We start from the raw sequence: 23,093 nt of genomic DNA on the forward strand, positions 1-23,093 counted from the left end.
TACCCAGATATAGTACATTGAAACTCCACAATGCTAAAGTGAGATTTTAAAGTTGCCAGAGAAAGTGAAGACAGATTATCTACAAAACATGACAAAGAATAGATATCTCAAAGGCTCACAGAACATGGAAGATGTTAGGATAATTGTGAGAGAAAAAATATATCATCTTAGAATCCTCTGACAAACGACAGGGATTTTTATAAGGACTGAACAATAAGTAAAGACATTTTTAGATAAAAATTTTACAGGAGCTACCACCACCAACCCATGCATTAAAAGCCTTCTGAAGGTAAAAAACTTAACAATTTTAGAAGGAAGATCTGTGTGGTACAAAAGGAGAGACACACGAAAAATGGGAAAAGATGAATTCATAAAATTTCAATAAAGAATGTTTAGATATGAGAGGAATGCTTTATTTTTGTCTTTAAAAAGTTCCAAGATTGGAACCTTCAAGTGAAAAGCCAGTCTAAATGGAACCAGAGAGCTAATGGTCCTGTGAAAGGACCTTGAAGTCCTATTTTTGGAAAAGAAATGAAACTATATTTTGTTAAGTTAAATGTGCATAGTGTAATTTCAAAGGCACCAAAATATCAGCTTTAATTTCAAAGACAGTAAAGAGAAAAATGGATCAGGACTGTGAGAACAAGCTAAAGTTCTTGATTAACCCCATAAAATCAAAAGAAGAAAAAGAAGCAAGAATGAGAGGTGGAGAAGAGATGGGAAAATTATATTAAAGGTGTGAAAAAGTTCAAATATATCATTAATATCAATAAACTGAATTTATAACTTAAAATATTATGAGAAAAATAGATTGGGGGGGGGTTCTTCCAGAGACCCAATGCTGTGCTACTTCTGCAAAATACAACTTAAAGTCAGAAAAGGCAAAAGAGAATAGAAAATCTAATATGCCTATTGTATGAATTTCTTTTCTTAATGCTGTGACAAAATAAACAACTTAAGAATGGAATGTATATTGCCTCACAGTTTGAAGGCACGGTTGGTCCACCATGCAAGTAAAAGATGGTAGAGAGAGCATCACTAGCTTGTCATGTGTCCACACACCTGAAGCACGGAGAGATGAATCCCTGATTGCCAGCTGGATTTCTCCCTTGTATCAGTTTAGGACCCCAGCACATGCTCACCTTCAAGGTGAGGCATCCATATGTAATTCTCTGCAAGTTCGCCTCCAACAGAGATGTTGAAGGGTTAGTCTTCTAGGTGATTCAAAATTGATAATGAAGAGTAGCCACCATGTTCATGAAAACATTAAATAGAAAGCTGGAGCAGTCAAGTTACTGTCAGACAAAAGTAATCTTTAAGAGTAAAAGCATTATTAAGTAGAGGGTTACTTTTTAAAGTTTAAAATTCTTAAGATCTTTATTCAGTAGATTTCTCCCTTTTGATTACATTATTTATTTATTTCACATCCTGATTAATTGCAGCTTCCCCTACCTCATCCCCTCCGACTCCCTCCCTTTCTCCTCCCCTACCCCCATTACTCTCTCTTCCCCATCTCCTCAGAAAAGGAGAGGCCTCCCATGGATATCAACCAGCTTGACATATCAAGTTGAAGCAAGACTGGGTTTATCTTCTCCTATTGAGACTAGATGAGGCTGTCCAGTTAGGGGATGGGGACCCAAAGACAGGGAATGTAATAAAAAACAGTCCCTGCTCTTACTTTAAGAGTTCCACTTATAGACACAACTGTCACATATTGCAGAGGGCTCTGACTCATGAATGTTCCCTGGTTTTTGGTTCAGTTTCTATGAACCCCTACGGGCCCAGAATAGTTGAGTCTGAAGTGTCCTTGATACCTCTGGCTCCTTCAATCCTTCCTTCATCTTCCACAGGATTCCCCAAGATCCACTTAATGTTTGACTGTGGGTCAAACATTTCTTTAGCTCAGTTGCTGGGTGAAGTCTCTCTGATGACAGTTATGCTAGCTAGGTTCCTGTCTGCAAGTACAGAAGAATAACATTAATAGTGACCGAAGTGAGCTCTCTCTCACTGCATGGGTCTCAAATTGAGCCAGCCATTGCCTGGCCATTCCCTCAAATTTCTCTCCATCTTTTACCCTTTCATATTTTGTAGCCACAACAAATTGTAGTTCTAAAGTTTTGTGGTTGGGTTGGTGTTCCAGTTCCTCCATTGGAAGTCTTGCTTGGTTACAGGAGATGGCTGATTCAGGCTCCTTATCTTAAGAGTCTTAGCAAGGATTCCCTCATAGATTCCTCGGAGTTTCCATTGTCCTAGGTTTCCAGCTCAGCTCAGAGATACGCCATTCCCATCCAGTTGTCTCTCCCTCCATCCCCCCAAACTGATCCCTCCTGTTCCCATTCCCATCCCATCCTCCATTCAGTCACTTTCCTCCATCCATCCCTGATGTCTAATCTGTTTCCCATTCTCAGTGAGACTCAAGCATCCTCCCTTAGGTTCTCCTTGTTACTTAGCTTCTTTGGGTCTGTGGATGGTATACATCCAAAGCATGGTTATCCTGTACTTTATGGCTAATATCCACTTATAAGTGAATACATACCATGTTTGTCTTTCTGGGAATGGATTACCTCACTCAGCATGATCTTTTCTAGTTCCATCCATTTGCCTGCAGATTTCATGATGTCATTGTTTTAATAGCTGAGTAATACGCTGTTGTGTAAATGTACCTTATTTTCTTTATCCATTCTTTGATTGAGGGACAACTAGGTTGTTTCCAGTTTCTGGCTATTATGAATAAAGCTGCTATGAACATAGTTGAGCAAGTATCCTTATGGTATGGTCTTGGGTATATGCCCAGAAGTGGTATAGCTACATCTTTAAGGTAGAGCTATTACCAAATTTCTGAGAAACCACTAAATTGATTCCATAGTGGTTGTACAAGTTTACATTCCCACCAACAATGGAGGAGTGTTCCCCTTACTCCACATCCTTGACAGCATGAGCTGTCACTTGAGGTTTTGATCTTAGTCATTCTGATGGGCATAAGATGGAACCTCAGAGTTATTTGATTTGCATTTCCATGATGGCTAAGGATCTTGAACATTTCTTTAAGTGCTCTTTGGCCATTAGAGATTCTTTTGTCAAGAATTCTGTTTAGGTCTGTATCCCATTTTTAAATCGAATTATTTGGTTTGTTGATGTTTAGTTTCTTAAATTCTTTATATATTTTGGAAATTAGCCCCTTTAAAACTACTACTTTTACTGTTGAGATTATTTTTCCTGTGATTGAAAATAGATTATTTTCTCACATACTATGTTGTGATCACAGTATCCCTCCTTCTACTCCTTTCAGTTCCTCCCCACCTCCCCTCAAGAACAGGTTTCTAAGAGATAATAATAAAGTATGATAAACTAAAACTAAAACAATCACATTAAAGTTGGACAAGATAAACCAATAGAAGAAAAAAAGCCCAAAAGAGAAGACACAAGAATCAAAGACCCACTTGGTTAGAAATTCTGGAATCCCATAAAAACACTAAACTGGCAGCCATAATATAAACACAGAGGACCTGGTGCAGGCCCTGTGCCTGCTGCATCAGTTTCTGTGAATTTGTATGGGCTTTGTTCATGTTGATTGAAAGGGCGTTGTTTACTTGATGTCCTGTATTTCCTTTGGATCTTACACTCCCCTCGTCTATAGGGTTTCTGAACCCCTGAGTTGAGGAGGATTTGCTGGAGATATTTCATTTAAGGCTGAGTTTTCCAGGTTTCTCACTCTGTATAATGCTTGGCCAATATTGGTCTCTGTATTATTCCCATCTGCTACAAGAGGAAACTTCTCAGATGGTAACTGAACAAGGCACCATTTTATTATGAGTTCAGCAGAATATTTTTAGGAGTCATTTTATTATTGTTTCTTCTTCTTCTTCTTCTTCTTCTTCTTCTTCTTCTTCTTCTTCTTCATCATCATCATCATCTCCTCCTCCTCCTCCTATTCCTCCTCCTCCTATTCCTCCTCCTCCTATTCCTCCTCCTCCTTCTCCTCCTCCTCCTTCCTTCTCTTCTCCTCCTCCTCCTATTCCTCCTCCTCCTTCTCCTCCTCCTCCTCCTTCCTTCTCTTCTCCTTCTCCATCTCCTCCTCCTCCTTCCTTCTCTTCTCCTTCTCCATCTCCTTCTCCTCCTCCTCCTATTCCTCCTCCTCCTCCTCCTGCTCCTCCTTCTTCTCCTCACCTTCCTCTTCTCCTCTTCCTCCTCCTTTTTTGGTTTTATCCTGTGTCCCTGGGCTATCTAGTCTCTCCTTCTTGGTCACTGAAGCAGTATCAGGTATGGGTTCCATCTTGTGATTTGGGCCTAAGTCAATTCAGTTACTGACTGGTTACTCCCATAAACTTATTACTACCATTGCCCTAGCATATCTTGCAGGCAGAACACCACTGTAGATCAAAGCGTTTAAGATTGAGCTGTTGTTTATGTTTCTCTTTTGGTAGATTTGTGTAGAGCACTTTCCTGTACCAAAGACACTAGAATGTATGAGTACAGGCTCTATGTAGGTATCCATTTCAATTTTTTATATTCAATGAGTTGCATTGGTATTGTCTTCAGCAATATGACCTTGCATCAGTTTGTGAAGAGCAATAACCTGAGCTATTGGGGATTCCAATGGGTCTCCTTTGGCCAACAACTCAATTAGATATAACATAATCCCAGGATGGTTTTTTTTTTTTTTCTAGTTTCATCCATTTGTCTGAAAATTTCATGATTTCACTTTTTAAAACAGTGGAGTAATAGTTTATTGTGTAAATGTATCATATTATAGTTACATCATTTCCTCCCTCTCTTTTCTCCCTTGAAGCCCTTCTATGTACCCCTCCTTTTTCTCTTTCAAATTCATTGGCTCCATTTACATCAGCTATTGTTTTACACACACACACACACACACACACACACACACACACACACACACACACAACCTGCTCAGTCTGTATAATGCTACTTGTATATGAAGGTTTCAGAGTGTCTGTTTGGTATTGGATAACCAATTGGTACTCTTTCTGGGAGAAGATTATTTCTCCCATTTTCAACATTTCTTACTTGTCTGCAGTTTTACAAAAGGGGCCCAGAAAGTAAGACACATGCAAGTATCAACTATCTTCAAAGAACTGGGAATATGCAGACCACATTATCTCACCACAATGCAGTGAAATTAAAATCAATAGGATATAGATTGAATTGAAAAGTGGGGGGGGCACCTTGAGATATGCAGAAATTAAAAACCACCTATCTTAAAGGTGAAACCATAGTGCCCCCCTCATTTTTCCCCATATCTGGGAAACATCCAATTCAATCCAATGTTTATGTCCTTGACTGAGAAGACCTGAAGGGAGGGAGACCTTGAGGGTCGGACAATGGTTACAGGCAATTCATCAGAAAGATTGATTGACCTTGAAGCAATTAAGGCAAAAGCAACCAAGTTCCTAACCTAAGAAGATTGCATTTCTCCTTATTGATTAGTCCAGTGTTTTAAATTCCCTTGCTAAGGTCACTTCTTCAGTGAAGGATACAACCATTTCTGTTGTGTTGAAGCATGACAGGAAAACAGCTTTCAAAGCTGCCTCCTGCATATGACTTCCACATAGCTACCATTTTATGTTATGGGGCTCCTAAGCTTGCAGGTAAGGGATCTGGGAACCACAGGGAAAGAAATTTGATACCATAGGCATTGGATGCAGTTTTATTTCCAGGTAGTTCATTACAGTTAAGGCTGCACTCACCTGTGGTACTTAATTCCCCTCCAAACACCACTGCATCCTCTACTTCTGGCTGATGCTTAGCATAGAGGAGGGCAAAATGGGAGGAGCTCACATTGTCCTTGTGCCTTAACAAGATTGTCAGGGATGTGAGTCATGTCTGTACCAAATATTGTACACATGTCATTTCGACCCTAAGCTTTCAGAATGTTGATCTAAAAGCTTTCTTATCTGAATTTTGAAGCATATCTGTGTTTCCATGCTCTTTATGGAATAAAGTTACAGGCAAACAAATTACATGTAAGATCAAATCTTGCAACCATATTAAGGTAAATGTATCTTTCAAATCACTTCATGAAAACTCTCAATAGTAGACAAATAAACATCCTGCTCTTCTTAAAATGAAGTTTTCAAAAATGAATTAATTTAAATAATGGGTCTGAATTGAAAATAAAGGAGTTGGATATGTTGTTGCCACACCCATGAAAACCTAGTCTCTCAGAAGTAGAAACAGGAGGATCTCTGGAGCTTGAGATGAGCTACATGGTGAGTTTGAGGCCATCCTGAGATACGCAGTGGAACCCTTTTTGAAAATGAGCTAATGATTATAAAAACCAAAGATCAGAGTGAGATTAACATAAAGGACAGTTATGGGAGCTGGAGAAATGGTTCAATGGTTAAGAAAAAGCATTGCTCTTGCAAAGGACCCAAATTCAGTCCCTAGAATGCATTTAGGTGGCTCACAACTGCCTCTAACTGCAGTTTCAGGGCATCCTACGCCATTTTCTGGACTCACAGGCAACTGCACTCATGCACATACCCACACACAGGCACAAAAGCACATAAATTATTAAGAAATGAAAATAAATCTAAAAAATAAAAAGAACAGCTACAGCTCATTCTACAAGCACATGGAGATAAAAGGATACTATGTCTTGATCAAGAAGTATGAGGCTCTACAAGGAGGTGGGACAAGAACTGTATTCTTCAAGGCAAGAAAGTTATCTGGACTGACTTTACTTTTCTGCCCTTGGCAAAATTAATATTATTTCTCCTTCTGGTTCTCAATTTGCTCCCGGTCAATATTATAATTCAAAGACCTTTCTCCAAAGTTCTTGAAGCACTTTAGAGACATTGCCTAGTTAATCTCTTTTATATCCCTGGATGTCTGCAGCCTCAGGGGCCCTGCCTCTACCTGGGAGCACCAGGTAGCTCAGCTTGGGAGCACCAGGTAGCTCAGCCTGAGAGCACCAGGCAGCTCAGCCTGGGAGCACCAAGCAGCTCAGCTTGGTGCCTGTGACCCCTCTTCTGGATAGACTTATGGAAAGTGACAACAGCTGCTGAAACAAGCCTTGCTTTCCAAAAGCTGTGAACACAGGTTCTCCTCTGAGACAGTACAGCACTGCCTGAGAGCCAATAAATAAATAAATAAATAAATAAATAAATAAATAAATACTCCCTCAGAGCTGGCAGGCACAAACTGCAGACACAGTCCTCCACAGGAAGCCTCTTGCTTTGGGTATGGCCTGAGCCCAGCCTCAGATAAGGGAGGAGAGAAGCACACATCCCTTTTCTTTAGTCTTTGATGTCACTTGCCCTGTGACACTCAGTTGCTCTTCTTTGCCTCTTTTGTGGGATGGGACACATCACTTCTGCATGGCCCCTATTGCCAATTATTCAGGGTTTTACCTTCTATAGATCTTGGATCCAGATAGAACCAAACATCCTTTAGTCCAGATGACATGTTGTGCAAATAGCTTTTAGCAGCATCATCCACTGCTAGTGTTGTCTTTCCATGGGAAAAACATGCATGCCATCAGATGTGAGCCTCACTGATGGTTATGCGTCTCCTCAGATACTCTCTATCCTCTGCCTCCCACTATTTCTTCTCTGTGTGTAATCATCCACATTATAGAAAGGAGGTGATATGCCCCAATATAGGGGAATGCCAGGGCCAAAAGAATGGGAATGGGTGGGTAGGGAAGTGGGGGGCGCTATGGGGGACTTTTGGGATAGCATTGGAAATGTAATTGAGGAAAATATGTAATAAAAATATTAAAAAAAAAAAAAAAGAAAGGAGGTGAGATCTGGGAATGTTTTTCCATGGAAAAGTTCTCAAGCTGGTGCTTCTACAATTCCATAAGAACATGCCTAATTTTATTGTTTCTTATACTTAATAGTCACATGCATGTTGATATATCAGTATGATTGTTAAAATAACTTTACGACTGAACTATGATGGTGAGCACTCGGCTCAGGCCAAGTCATGACACCTGGAGCTGAGAGGTTGAATATAGTTTTCAACCTCATAGAGGCCAAAGTCAATACTTTCTCCTAAAAATATCAATTTTCCTTCTACTTTCTTCTGTCAATATCTATTCTCTTCGCACTGCTATCTTCCACTCTGTTTTGTTTTGTTTTGTTTTGCTTTGTTTTTCTGGAAATATACAAACAGGATACTATTTATTTTGGCTGAACTCTTCTGGCACAGGAGCTGGGGGAAGTTCTTTTGATGAAAAAGGATCATGGGAAAGGGGTGATGAAATGGTGTGTGACTGAGATTCTAATCATGTGGTATGGACAAGGTTAAGACAACTCTTGAAGTAGAATCAGAATGATGTTCAGATAAGAGAGAACCATCCTTGCCTAGACTCTGACATATGGATATGGAGTTGCAAAACTGAGAGTGTCTCATTCTGTCTAACTGTGCTGTGGAGCAACAGCAAGGTAAAAGGCAGGTCAAAATGTGGAGAGGCCATCAGTGCCATGTCCTTGGGAGCCCTTATGTGATTCAGAGTGTCTGGACTTTGACCCTCAACAACATGAGAGGTCATTAAATTCTCCAGTGAAAGAAGAAAAAAAACAAAAACACCAAAACCCAGAGAGTTGATTTTGCCAAGTTCTGTCTATGACTTCGAGTTTGTCAAACTGGCAAAGATTGAGAAAAACAAAATATGTTTCACGTCGATATTGGTACCAACTGTAGAGCTTTGAAATAGATAATAGGAGATTAAAGATATTGTTATTTTGGGCTTAGTTATTAGTGATCCTGCCACGACTGAAAATATATTTTAAGGAAATGATCCCAAATAAAATGAAGGTTCCAGAGCAAAATTATTTTTCAGGTGACTAATTTTTAAAAAAAATTATTAGATATTTTCTTCATTTACATTTCAAATGCTATCCCAAAAGTCCCCTATACCCTCCCCCTGCCCTACTCCCCTACCCACTCACTCCTACTTCTTGGCCCTGGCATTTTCCTGTACTGGGGCATATAAAGTTTGCAAGACCAAGAGGCCTCTCTTCCCAATGATGGCTGACTAGGCCAAGGTGACTAATTTTTAAAGAAGTAAGCTACTAGGAATAATCTAAGCTGTTTTCCTATGAGGTAACAGATAAGAAACTAATGTATACAATGGTTTATGATGAAAGGTTTAAAATCCAGTGGGAATAAGGGAGCAGTTGCACAAGGTCTTTGTTGCTTGATGCCATGCTCATTTTGATGTAAGAATTTTGACCTCTGTCTGCCTCTGTCTGGTTCCAAGGTGAGTATGTGTAAGTTGGGTTTAAGCTCATCTGTTTTGGTCTTAGGGATGAGGTGATCCATGCAATCTAAGCACACACAGATATGGTGGCTCAAAAGAACAGTTTTGAAACTGCCATGGCACAGATATACCTACTTTCCTGATGGATGTAAACACGTTGTTGTGTGATCTTTTATGCTCCTAACAGAAACCCAATTAAAGTAGAAAGGTGCAAACAGTCTTTAGTCAGACTCTAGGAAGGCACCATCTTACTGTGGAATCCATCAGAATTTGAGAGCATGTGATGAGAATTCAACTCTCTTTAAACTTCTTTGCCTTTTGAAGAAATGTCAGCTCAGCACTCTGTATGAATGAAAGGAACAAATACAGAAAAGATTACTTTGGAGTGCTTTCTTTTCTTTTCTTTTCTCTTCTCTTCTTTTCTTTTCTTTTCCTTAAAAATAGCTTTACAATATACTCCAATGGGAGGATCCTGGAATAAAATATTAAAACATCCCCAAATATTCAAAACTAGCCCACCACCATACTACAGAGTACCTTTTATTAAATGAAATGAAATGAAAAAAAAAAAGCTAATTTTCTTTGAAACTTGTTGAGTGACTAAACCTGTAGGATGTAGCATCTAGAACCAACTGGGAAAAGGCCTGAGAATATGGACTTGGAATTTTGGTGACTGTCAGAGAAACCTCATGGAGTTATTTCTAAAGGCAAAGGGTGGTTCCTAAAGCAGAATTACCTTGCTTAAGGTGAAGAAAAGAACTGATATATCAGACATGATAAGAAGTGAGTTATTTCAGGACTTTGGTGGATCCTACTTGAGGTTTAATTAAGACATGGAGGCATCTGTATAATTTAATGCTGTTAACCTTTTGCTGGGGCAGTCTCTCACCTAGCTATTAATGTAAGCCTGGCTTCTCTGGCACTCTATCTAGTTCCAACCATCTCCCTTCTCCTTCCCTATTGGTCATGACTCCCGTGTCTCTGCCTGCCCTGAAGTCCCATTTCTGTACTTTAGTTCTGGTGTGAGTTCTTTTTTATACAAAAAGCCACACTCCAGTCTGAACCAATCAGCACCAAGACAATGACTTGTCTGTCTTTTAGGGTTGCCCTTTGGCATTGAGGAATATGTGACTTTCACCACCTCAAGCTTGCTTTTTAATATGATAATCCAAGAGAATCATCTTTTGAAAAGATAAGGAAGGACAAGCATTTATATATAGAAAACTAGTGATGGTCCATAGAAAATGATAATGCCAAAATCTTGCCAGCACATATTTCTCTACCAGCACAGCCATAAACAATTGAAAATACAGGGACACACCTTCATGCAATGTGAGGAATGTCATCCCATCAGTGAGTAGTGAATATTATAGGGACGGAAGATATGGCTCAGTGGTTAAGAACACTTTCTGCTCTTGTAGACAGCTGAGGTTCAAGTCTCAACATCCATCTCAGATGGCTCACAACCACGGGCAACTTTAGTTCCAAGGAATCCTACATCTTCTTCTGGTCTTTGTGAATATTCCCACTCATGTGTTCATAACCCACTCTCCACAGGCATACACATAATTTAAAAGTTTTCAAAAAGTAATGAGCATTGTAGAGCAATTTTTCTTCTTGGGTGTGGGTTTCAATCTGTATTCATGTTGGGAATATCTCAAGACATGTTCAGCCATTTGGGGATATTAAGGTTGAAGGTGACTGGTGCCACTCAAAGTCATTGCTGTTCTCTGCAAAACACAATAAAAGCTCAGAGACCAAAGGCTGTATGAGAAAATGAAGTATTGATTGAGGAGTAGATATGATGTTGTGTGATACTGTTATTAGACTCAATTCAGGGCTGTTAATTTGAGGTTGCACCCATTTGTAGAAGATTACACCAGTTAGCAAGGCATTATTGAAGTCTGGGGGAGCTTACATCATTGGCATTCCCTTTTTTTCTTGGATGTGGAAGACTACTATGCCCAATCAATATGCTTTTATAGAATATGGTTTCATAAAAGCACCTGGCTTACATACAATCATTTCTAGGGAGCTTGTGACACTTGGCAAAGCCAACTCTGCTCTACATATCCCTCTTCCTGTATCCTCAGTTTAATCACCACCCCAGTTCCTACTTCCCACTAATTATCCTGGGACTCATGAGATGCCCAAGGAAAGAAATTCCTCTGTGGTTTTGGCATTCTTTTCTAACCCTAACAGCACTTATGGCAGGCTCACATCCAGTGGGAGTAGAATAGACAAGTCTTTGGGGGAAGGGTTGGAAGTAACTGCAACTCAAAACAGCAGATGGAAATAAATCCTTCATAAAAATCTTAGCCCTGAAATCTACCTAGTTAAATGCTTTCATTTTACAGACTAGAGAAAACCCATGGTGACAAAATCGAGAGTTCCCAAAACATAAGTCTTGTATCAAATAGCAAAACCATTCATGCTGGCCAGGTAGCTACCCAAATCTGAGTCTCTGTTTTTAGCACTTTCTCTACTGGTCCCTATAGTTTCTACTGTATTGCCAATAATTTATATTTCTATAAGATGAAGGTACTTAACATTTCTCATGTCTTGCTGTTTCCTTCCCCTGGCCATTTGCCCTGACAGGGGCAGGTGTTCTCACTTCATGCCCAACTTTAAATCAAGGAGACATGTCTAATACTACTTCTAGTTTCTCTGGCCATGGTAAACCAAACATAGATCACTTTCCTTATTGTCTGTGTTATTTTTCATTATGCTGACAAGGACAAACACAGCATGTCATATAGGACTCAACCTCACTGAATTATATTTAGCAGCATTCATTCCAACCTGCACAGGTGAGCATCTGTACCCTCCCTGCTGTCACAAGCACACCTCAAGAGCCAGTCCCTCCTGAACCATCCACAGCAACTAGTAACTGGCTCTTTTCCTCAACTGTCATGGCTCTGGCTGACAATGGCATTCACTTTTGAGGATCCTTCCAAAGTGATTGTGGTTTATCTTTCCCAATCAAAACAGAAGCAATTTGTGTCTCCTTACAATTCCAGAGCTGCCATAAATTGGGTAATAGGTTTGTCAATGCCTACAAAGATAATTGTGCTGGAGGAAGAGATTAAAGTGAATACTGTAGGCCATGAATGTAATCCTCTCAATCTCCCATTCTTCCTACTTTCAGGACAACTTAGAAAATGTCTGGAGGAAGCAGCTTTGATCCCTCATGCTAAATTAGCTCTGAGGTGTTTCTGGGCAAAGACTGTCATCTCAACTCTCTTCTGACAGTGGGAACATTTACAGTGTAACCTAACAAAGTGAAATGTAGGTCCCTAGTTGCCCCAACGTAGAAGCACTAATACTGCAATTCTGGCTACAGTGGTATCTCCAATTACTGAAATGTGAAGTCATTCTCTTCAGTAAATGAGTTCACTTTGAGGAAGTAAATGCTGGCAAAGGGTTATAACACACACCCCAGGGGCTTCAAATCTGCTTTCTGGTATTACTGTCTGAGTTCTTCTCTAGAAGCAACAATGCTTACCAACAAGCTGTGTCCTAAGGTGAACGTGAAGGCTACAGAGTGCCACCACATGAAACTCTGGTTGTGAAACCTTTGAGCAGAGATGGAGAATTTTTGCAGCAGTGGCAGTAGTTGGTAGACTATAATTTTTAAAGAGCAGAAACATTGTCTGTGTATGGACAGGGATCATGCTTTTTAAAAAATCCTGGCTGCCTGTAATTCTCAAGAGCAGAGGGAATGGCTGTCATGGGCCATTGGATGCTCTGTTCCTTAATGGATGAATTTGTTTGTTTCATTTTTTTGAGTGGACACTTATCTAGTACTTACTATGTGCCAGGAGCTTGGCTAGGTATGGAGGATTTCATAGTAATGATGGCTGATGGGGACATTTCTCCATAGGACAGTAAAGTAACATCTGAGTTTTGTTACTTGAGGTGACTTCTACCAAATCATAGTCAACTCTTATTAGTGAACTCTAGGCCGCTGCTCCCACAGGAAGTATAGGGTTTGGTTCACACAAACCTCTAGTCACCAGCTCATCAACATATAATCTTGTCTTGTGTGCATTTATTTGAGTGTGTGTGTTTATGTGTAGAGAAGGTACACACTTGTATGCAATGACAGACATGTAGAAGTAAGATGATAACATATGGAAGTTAGTTCTTTTCTTTCAGTAAGTGGTCTCTGGGGATGGAATGCAGGCCCTCAAGTTTGGTGGCAAGCACTCTTACCTGCTAAGTCATCTCAGCCCCTAAAGACACTATTTAATAGATGTCTTTGCTTTATTAACATTGAACTCAGGACCAATCTATGCCTGTGGCTAGTTTTCCTGATATATTGTATTTTGCTTACAACCACTCAGCTTGCATGGGGTCACTTTAAGCAATTTGCAACAATTGGCAAAGTCAGCTTTGCTATCAATACCTTTAGGCACATTCGCTATTAAATTCATGGGGGCATTTCAACTAGGGAATTTGCTAGACAAAGCACAAAGTATGTGGTATATTCCTACAAAGACACATGCACTAGGTTGTTCAATCTCATCTGTGAACATTGGCTTGAAATTTGGCTGCAGATGACCTAGGAAATGCTACAGTATTGGCCTTGGGGTGATTAGTTCTAGGAAGCAGCTGTATTTGTAAATCTAGAATCTTTGAAAGATGAGAATCAGCTTTAGCTACTTGACTCTTAATGTTGTAAACTCCTTAATTTTAAAGGCAGGAACTTCCAGCCTTCACCTAGACTACAGGTTCATCCACCCAAGACATTGCATGTATTTATGAGTAAGGGGAGAGGTTGTTGGTCAGAAGTTCCCTACACTGATATTGAAGAAGTCATAGATGAGGTTGAGGAATTAGTTGATTAAAATCTCAATGTCAAGTAGTACAAGGGGAGTAAAGAAATTAGACAGTTGAGGGGTTTGCTTTTAATTAAGGACATAATGGTTTTCTACTTCTGTGATAGAATCCCTTACCAGCAAACAATTCAGAGTGTTTATTTGAGCTTACAGTTCTGGAAGGGATGCAGTCCATCATGATGGGCAAGGAATGGCAGATGGAGAATGAGGCCAGCATGGCAGTCAGGAACAGAGAGGTCACATTTTATATGTACACCTCAAGGTGAGCCCTCAATGACATATGTCTTCCAGCAAGGTCTCAGGTCCCATAATCTCTCAGAAACATCAAGAATACTGGAGACCAAGTATTCAGACACATGAGCCTATGGGGGCCATTTCTCATTCAGATCACAGTGAGGGGTAACTTATCAAAGTGGAGCTTCATCAGCTCAAATTCTTAACATTTTGAAGTTATAATATAATTTAAAAATTCAGAGAGTTAAAAAATGGTTGTGATATAAGTAGGTCTTTGCTTTTGAAGCTATGGTACTGCAAGAATTCAAAATAGAACAGAAAGTCTGGTCTGAGAAATTGCTGAATTAAGCAATGGGAAGGCTGAACATGCATCGAGCACCAGGTATGCTTTCAGTTGCTGCACAAGGTAGTACAAGAAAGTGAAATTGCTTTTCTGAGTTGTTCACCACATCAGGGACAGAATTTGGTGCGCTGGGAAGTTATTATGGGTCAAGTTGTACACCCCACAGATTCTTATCTGGAAATCATAACTAAACTCAAGTTCCCAAGAAGGTGAGCTGGTTTGCAGGACAAGGATTTGTTAATGATTTAACAAGTTAAGAGAGGTCCTTGGGGCAGGATCCTGTCCCATGTAATTGGGGATTTGGTGATAGACATATGTTCAGATGAAAGTCTTGTAAAGACAGGGGCAAAGCAGTCATATGTCTATACTAAGGAGAATAAGAAAGTTAGCCATCACTAGAAACCAGAGGAAGTGCCTGGAATGACTTCTTCCCATTGCTATTAGAAGGAACCTATCCTGATGATACCCTGACCCCAGACTTCCATCCCTGAGAACTTTGAGACAGCACATCTGTGTGGCATGATATTCCCTGTTGGTGGTGTTTTCATAAAGCAGCCCCAGCAAGTCAACACTGAGTGTAAGATCAAGCCTTGGACAGGTGCGTAGACCTCTGTGCACACATGTGGGTCTTATCAGCAGTTTCAGTGGCCTTCTAGAGGCTCATGCTTCCAGTGGTAGAGATAGGCCCTAACTTAGGTATCAAGACTGACAAGTGTCCACCTTGCTGGCCCCAAGACTTTGTTATATTCTGTGTGCTGGAAGGAGGGTGGAGCAGTGCCTCTAGAGCCAGTTGGCTGCATTGTCCTTCCATCATGAACTTTGTAGTGATTTGTCTTTAGAGGAATAGATTTTTATCCTAGATTTTGGGTTTGTTCTGTAGCCCATCTGCATGGGTTCAAATATTCACTCTGTTACTTACCATCTATGCTGTGCTGAGAAGTTACAACATCTTTCCATGCCTGTCTCCCTGTTTTTAGAATGAAGATAAAAATAGTATCTGTTTATGTTTCCCAACACCATTTTGATACATTGCCATAATCAAATGTCTCAACACAACATGAATTTATTTTTTCACTGTGGTAGAAAAATCTGAAATCAGGGTTTGGCAGGGTCATAGTCTCTGAAAAGATTCTGATTAAGAATCCTCCATGGTCTTTAAGTTTTTGAGGCTGCTGGCATTCCTAAGCTAGTGTCCCTACTCTAAATCTCTGTCTTTTCTTCTTGTGTATATGTGTGTTAAACTTCTTTCAGCCCCTCTCTTTAAAAGTTTATGGTTGGACTAAGGATAATCCATTAGTCTTATCTAAGACACCAGCCAAAATACTTAATGTATCCATATCTATTCAGTGATGTTCTATGGATTAGGAGTGATGTCCCAGGTGTATCTTTGGGTGGCTGTTATTTACCTTTCATCATTTCACATAATCATTATGAGAATGCAATTAGTCTGTATAAAACGTTGGGAAAAGCAAATACGATAAGCAAAGATGTCTCTGTGGGAAAGCATCTGACAGTGGTCTTAGAGAAGAACAGCACAGAGACCCTAGGAGTTTGCATCAGGGCCCTGTGGCAGGACTGCTCCTGCTTAAATCAGAGAACATTTATGTGACAACTATTTGCCTGTGACTAATAATCCTGACTGACACCAGCAACATGGGCATTATCAGTGTGGTACAGCTGCAAAAACAACCTACCACTGAGATGGAAATTTCCTTTTTAGTGGACCTGGCAAATGCCTTTAAAAATGAGAGGGTGATGCCTACTCCTGAGAAATGACCAAGTAATTTTTAGATAGATTTTCCTTCTGGGACCCACACGTACTCGTTTTAAGTGGGAAACAGAATGCTATCTGTGAAACTCAAATTAAGGTATATATTCATTGACCAACAGCACACTGCCTTTTCCATGCTACTTGGCACATCAGTAAGATATTTAGCATTAATTACTTGAAAAATCTATGAAACATGTTTTAAAACATTCTACAAACCATTTCTTGTATTATTCTCTCTGATAATAAAGTCAGTGCTGCTAGGACAATATTTCAATAAACGGTAAGAAAGAAAATGATGCTAGGCAAGGTGAAATGTTAAAACTATTGGAGAGAAGATACAACATTGTGGAATTCTGAGGAATGAGGAGGTATGTGTCCCTGGGGTCCTGATTTATCCCTAAATGTTAATCTCTGAGGTCAATATCTTACTTATCTGTCATACAGCTTAGGGACACTGACCTTGCAAGAACTGTGTTGCATACTACTATATTTGGATATGTTCGTGTGGTATAAAAGCATTTGTCCTTATAATTGATTATATGGTCAGTTTTGATTAGGATAAATCCTCATTTTCTTTAACCATTTTCAAATACCCTAGTCATCTTAGAGATTTGGGAAGGGGGGAGGTGTTAGTAATTCCCTGAGACATCTTTTACATCTTAGGCTAATTTCTATCTTGTAGAATCTTGTGAACTTAAGTTCTCAGAAAAAAAAAGATGACTAATAGTATCTGCTGTTATTATAGAGGATTGGAATGTAGTAGTTCCTAAGCCAAAGCATCCTGGATTTCCTTTCGCTCCCATGATGGCCATTTGCTGACTGGCAGAGGTTGTGTCTAACATGTCTTTATGCGCCCAATATCTAATACAGGGAAGGGGAAGAAAAGACAAATAATCTCTATTGGAGACTTCATGACTCAGAAGGAGTTATAGCATGTGCATGACTTAGGGGTTCATGAACTTTACATTAGACCTGACATCTACCCCTGAAAGGTGATACCAATATTTCAGCTAGGACCCAGACATTCCTGACATGCTCCTCTCACTCCTGCCTCTTGAGAAAAGACCACACCACAGCTGGGATTGACTCTGGGACAGAGGAGAGGAGACAGCACTGGATAGCACATAGGCAGGAGCCTGAGCCTCACTGCTTATTGTGGTGAACAAATATAAGCGTAGCAGCATAGTCCGAAGGTAAATTTAATTGCTTCCTTATCTGGCATTTTGCAATACCTTCCTTTAGCCTGGATAATCAAAAGTGGCTTTCAAAGCAGATTCAATATGGAATGGAATTAAATAAAAGTTGATCCTGTCAACTTGGTCAAAGTCAGCCTAGTAAGTGATGTGCCTCAGCCTTTAAAAACAACCTAGGAAATGTCTACAAATAAGGAAACAGCTAAGCTGTGGTGCCATCTGCCAGCAGGAGATTTCTCTCTGCCCTCTGATTGATTGACTTTGTGTCTTTTTCTGTCTGAGGCTCTTAGGTACATTTATTTCAAATTTAACTCTAGTTAGATATAGCTTCATTAATTTCCAGAGAGAGAAGATCCTGTGCAGAGAATTGGAATGTATGTAGATGTTCAAACAATAGACAGTAGGTGGTGGCTGAAGGTGCAGAGGCCAGAGCTCCCTGTGAGAGAGCTTCAGATAGCTATGGGTGGAGAAGATGGAGACATGACTTTTCTGTGGGTAGTCATTGACTTTTCAATGCGTATTCTTTATTTTAATATCTTATTTAATTATCGTATCTTTTTGCCCTGCCAGTGATGGAACCCTGGCAATAAGGCAGGTTCTCTACTAGCAAGCTACAACCCAACCTTCAGTCTCCATTTTTGTAGCTGAGTGACTCTCAGCAAATTGTGTTCTGATATTGGCCTTCTTCTTGTGAGGCTACATAGAGGATTAATATATGTTCATATAGAATTAATGTATTAGTGTCCCAAGTAGGTATAGAAAATATGCTAATGATCATATATATTTTTTTATTTTTTGATGTGGCCCCTTTGCACAAAAAACAAAACAAAACAACAAAAAACCCTATAAAGGCAAAAGATATGTCTGGCCTTCGATTAGAGAGGTGTGGAACTTGCTGAGTAGCATAGCATGAGAATGTTCAGGGCAATAGGGTTGCTGTGATTAGCTAGTGGAAATATAGGACACCAAATTAACCACCAATTTATATTAAACATAGCTACTTTTTAGTATAAGGATATTCTAGTCAATATTTGTGATTTAAATACTGAACTTACACTATTTGAATTTAACTAGACTTCATAATCTTATCTTGCCGTGGAATACATAGGGCATCATATCTAAAAGATCTGATTTAGGTTTATTTCTGTGGTTTTGCTTATTTTGAGAGAGGGTCATAGATCAAATAGACTTGAGTCTCAGCCTCAGTTTTGCCCCTGATGTGACAGTTTGTATGCTTGAGAGTAGCTTGAGTAATCTCCTACAGCTTTCTGTCTATAAAGTGTATATGTGTTTTAATAATACAGTCAGAAAATGCTTATAAAGCATTTTGTACAGGGTCTGGAATTTAGTATTCCATTAATTGGTGGCTGCCATAATTTCAAGGCCTTCCTCTGCCTAGTCTCTGCTTCTCTGTTTACCTGGGAGTAGACACTTGTGTCCTTGTGTTCACCTCTGCTGGCACAATTATCCCACAGAGCTGTCTGCTCTTTACCTGAATGTTTTCCTGCGTTATCATAAGCACCTTGGAGCCAGCAATCATGACTTCTTGTGCTTGCCTTTCATGATATTATGTGTTATCTGCCTAAAAATGTTATTATAAATAAAAAAACAAAAAGGGGCACTTAGAGAGATGTCTCAGAGGCTAAGAGCACTTAACCCCTCTTGCAAAGGTCCTCAGTGCTATCCTCACCTGTTGGGCTGATCACAGAGACCTGTAACTCCAGCTCTAGGGCATCTGATGCCCTCTTTGGCCCCCAGGAAGCACCTGTACCCATGTGCACAGATTACCCCAACAATTAAATATTTAAAAACTTAAATGAAAGAAAAGGAAAAAACATCTAACATTTATTGTGTGCACTATCTGCTGCTAATGAGTGCATTCACCAAAAATGTTCCATTTTCTCCTAGTGGCATATTGCAAATATCTGAAGTAACCCTTCCATTTAAAATGTGAAAAAAACAGCCTTCAGTCTACCAAGATTTTAATTTATTTATTTTTTGTTTGGATTTTCAGAGGACAAGCTATTATTTTCTTTTGGATGGATCTTGTTTTGTGTGCTGAATTTTTAGGGAGAAACGTAAGGGCAAGGAAGGGTGAGGGCACAAGTTAGAGGAGCAAATATCAATGGCCCTTGGTGCCCATATCAGATTTTTCTTTATTATCCTGTTACTTCAAAACTGTCTGTTGAGTGAGTGAATAAATGAATAGTTTACCAGATAGCAACAAAACACAACAAACACATGAACAAACATATGGAAATAATGGGCTCAGAGTCCTTAGGCTTCAGGAAATAGCTCATGTTTGAATGGGGCCTCATTTGAAAATGACACACCAGTATGATAAACCACCATGTTTATTGTTTCAATTCTGGTTGGTCTTTCAATCTCAGCCAACAGGTAGTGACTGCTAACTCCCTAGCTATTGATTTTGAGGGCTTTGCTTTCCAGGTAGGCATATATAATCCTAGGTGGCAGTAGGAAGGGACCATGCTTACTCCAATTTCTGTAGTCTCTCAACAAGCCTGAGAGAAGACCAGCATGAAAGCTCTATCATGAACTCTAACAACACATCGGGGGGTGGAGGGTGATACAGGGAACTTTCTGAATAGCATTTGAAATGTAAATAAAGAAAATATCTAATAAAAACAAACCTATGGATTTAACAAGAAAAAAAAAGAAAAAAGAAAAAAAAAGAAGTCTCTTGCAGGATCAACAGTTAAAAATTACAGGTATGCTTGCCTGGAAATTTGTTTTCTTGTTTCTATTTATATTCTAGCCAAGATTAGGCATTCATTGTGCAATCATCCCTGAAAATACAGAACACCTGAAGGTGTAGCTGATGGCTTCCAGTATAGCCTATAAATAATTATTACTCCTGAGTTCCCTATTAGAAATGTACCACAGTCATTAAATAGGATATAGAGGCACCTACTGTAGCTTAATATAGAATTTGTTTTCAAATAAATTTTGGTATTTGAAGCATTTACTAACCCTCTGTTATCTACAAAGAATGGGATCTTTAGAGTTTCAAATGTGGAAAAAGTTCTAGAAAGAGATGTGGTCCTTCCCAAGAGTTATGGTTTCTATTGCTGTGAAGAGACACCATGACCAAGGCCACTCTTATATAAGAAAACATTTAGTTGGGGCTGGCTTACAGTTTCAGAGTTTAGTCTATTACTATCATGGTGGGAAGTATGGTGGCATGCAGGCAGACATGGTACTGGAGAGGTAGCTGAGAGTTCTACATGTAGATGTAGGCATTAGGAAGAGAGAGAGACTGGTCCTGGGCTCCAGTATTTGAAACCACAAAGCCCAGACCCAGTATCAGACTTCCTCCAAAAAGGTCACACCCACTCTAAGAAGGCCACACCCTCTAATAGTACCATTCCCTATGTGTCTCCCTATGAGCCATTGGGGGCCATTTTCATTCAAACCACCACAGAGACAAACTAGTTGATAGTAGCGAAGCTAGGCTCCCTTGAATTTTCCTGTGATTAATGTCTGATACACAAGGGAAATTTCACTTCATTTTCTTTCTTTTTTTAAAATTAATTAATTATTTTAATTTACATCTCAAATGTTGCCTCGAACCAGGTCCCCCTTGAAGAGTTCTCCCCCCCCCCCCGCTCCCCGTCCCCTCTGAAAGGGTGCTCCTCCACTCCCTAGAGCATCAAGTCTCTACAGGATTAGGTGCATTTTCTTCCACTGAGGCCAGACAAGGCAGTCGCTGATACATATGTGCCAGGGGCCTTGGGCCAGCTCCTGTATGCTCTTTGGTTGGTGGTTCAGTCTCTGGGAGCTCCTAGGGCTCTAGGTTCGTTGACATTGTTGTTCTTTCTATGGGGTTGCCATCGTCTTCTGTTCCTTCAGACTTTCCCCAAACTCTCCTGTCTCAGTCAGTTGCTGGTAGAGCCTCTCAGAGGATATTCATGCTATGCTCCTGTCTACAAGCATAGCATAATATCAGTAATAGTGTCAGGGTTTGGTGCCCACCCATGGAATAGATACCAAGTTGGACCAGTCACAGACTGGCCATTCCTTTAGTCTCTGGTCCATTTTTGTCCCTGCATTTCTTTTAGAAAGAAACAATTTTAGGTCAAAATTTTTGAAGGTGGGTTGGTGTCTCCATCTGTCGGACTACTGGAGGTGGCCTCTTCATGTTCCATATCTCCACTGTTGAGCATTTTGGCTAAGGTTACCCACATTGAGTTCTGGGAGCCTCTTCCATCATGGGTCTCTGGGACTTTCTAGAGGTTCCTTTTACCCCTACCCCCACCCTGACAGCTGCATATTTCCATTCATTCTTTTGGCCCTCTGGGCTTCTCTCCTGTCTCCTCACACTTCATTTTCAAACCAGGAGGAATAGGCTCTTTTAAATTGTTGGACTTGTGTAAAAGTCAGAAGACAGTTTGTGAAAGCTGGTTCTCTCTTTTTTACCATGTGAAGCCCAGGGAATGAACTCAGGCCTCCATGCTTGGCAGTAAGCACCTTTACGCACTGAACAATCTCTCTGACTTCTGCTTCCATGTTTCTAAAATAACATAAAAAACTAAAAACTGCTCAAATACCTTCAAAACCAAAGCACACACAAACAACAAAGCATTGGTATACAGAACATTATTCTTTACTAAATGTTACTTCTCCATTTGAAGAAAGACCTATTTTTCAGATAAAATATTTAAGATCATAGCTGATACTGAAGGTTGAGGCAGGATTCTTGAACACTCCAAGGCACCTTTCTCTTAGAACACTGGAAATACAAACATGAAGACAGGAAATGATCTCAGGAAACCTTAAATGTTCCATCCAAATATCTATCATTGACATTGCTCCTGTTAGGCACATATTGAAAAATCCACAGTAAAATAAAAATCCTGTTAGTCTATCTTGGTGAGAATGGAAAACAGTGTTAATAATGTCTGCCATAATGAAAATAGAAAAATGCAAGTTGAATCACAGCTCTCTGCTTTAAAATGAGAAGATTTTAAAGTCAAGAAAGTATAGTCAGGAAGCCTGTGTCAGACTGCAAGTAGAGCTAAACTACTCAGAACACAGCAACAATCTTGTTTCCTTCAAGTCAGTAAACAACTAATTTTAAGTTCTAAAGAATTAGTTACTTAATGCTTTCAAAATATTTCTCTTGGATGCATTCTATAAAATCATCTATTTAAATTTCTGTCACAACTATCAGAAGAAACTTGTGCTATGAGTTGACTTTTTGCATTGTCAGTTATTCACAGGGACAGCAACTTGCTTATGGCAGAGAATGTGGGTGTGTAAATGGACCCTGTCAAAATCCTTTTACCAACACAAACATGTTGAATGAATAGTGATCTATAATATGTAGGTGGTTTTAGTGTGAAAGGGAAATGGATATTTAAATATATTGAATAGAGTAGTTTTGTTTATGTAGCAAAGCCAAAGAGTAAAAATTATGACTCTGCTAAAAGTTTTCATTTATTGGTTACCTAGTATGGTAGTT

Source organism: Mus caroli, chromosome 14, assembly GCF_900094665.2.
Source record: "Mus caroli chromosome 14, CAROLI_EIJ_v1.1, whole genome shotgun sequence".
NCBI lineage: Eukaryota > Metazoa > Chordata > Mammalia > Rodentia > Muridae > Mus > Mus caroli.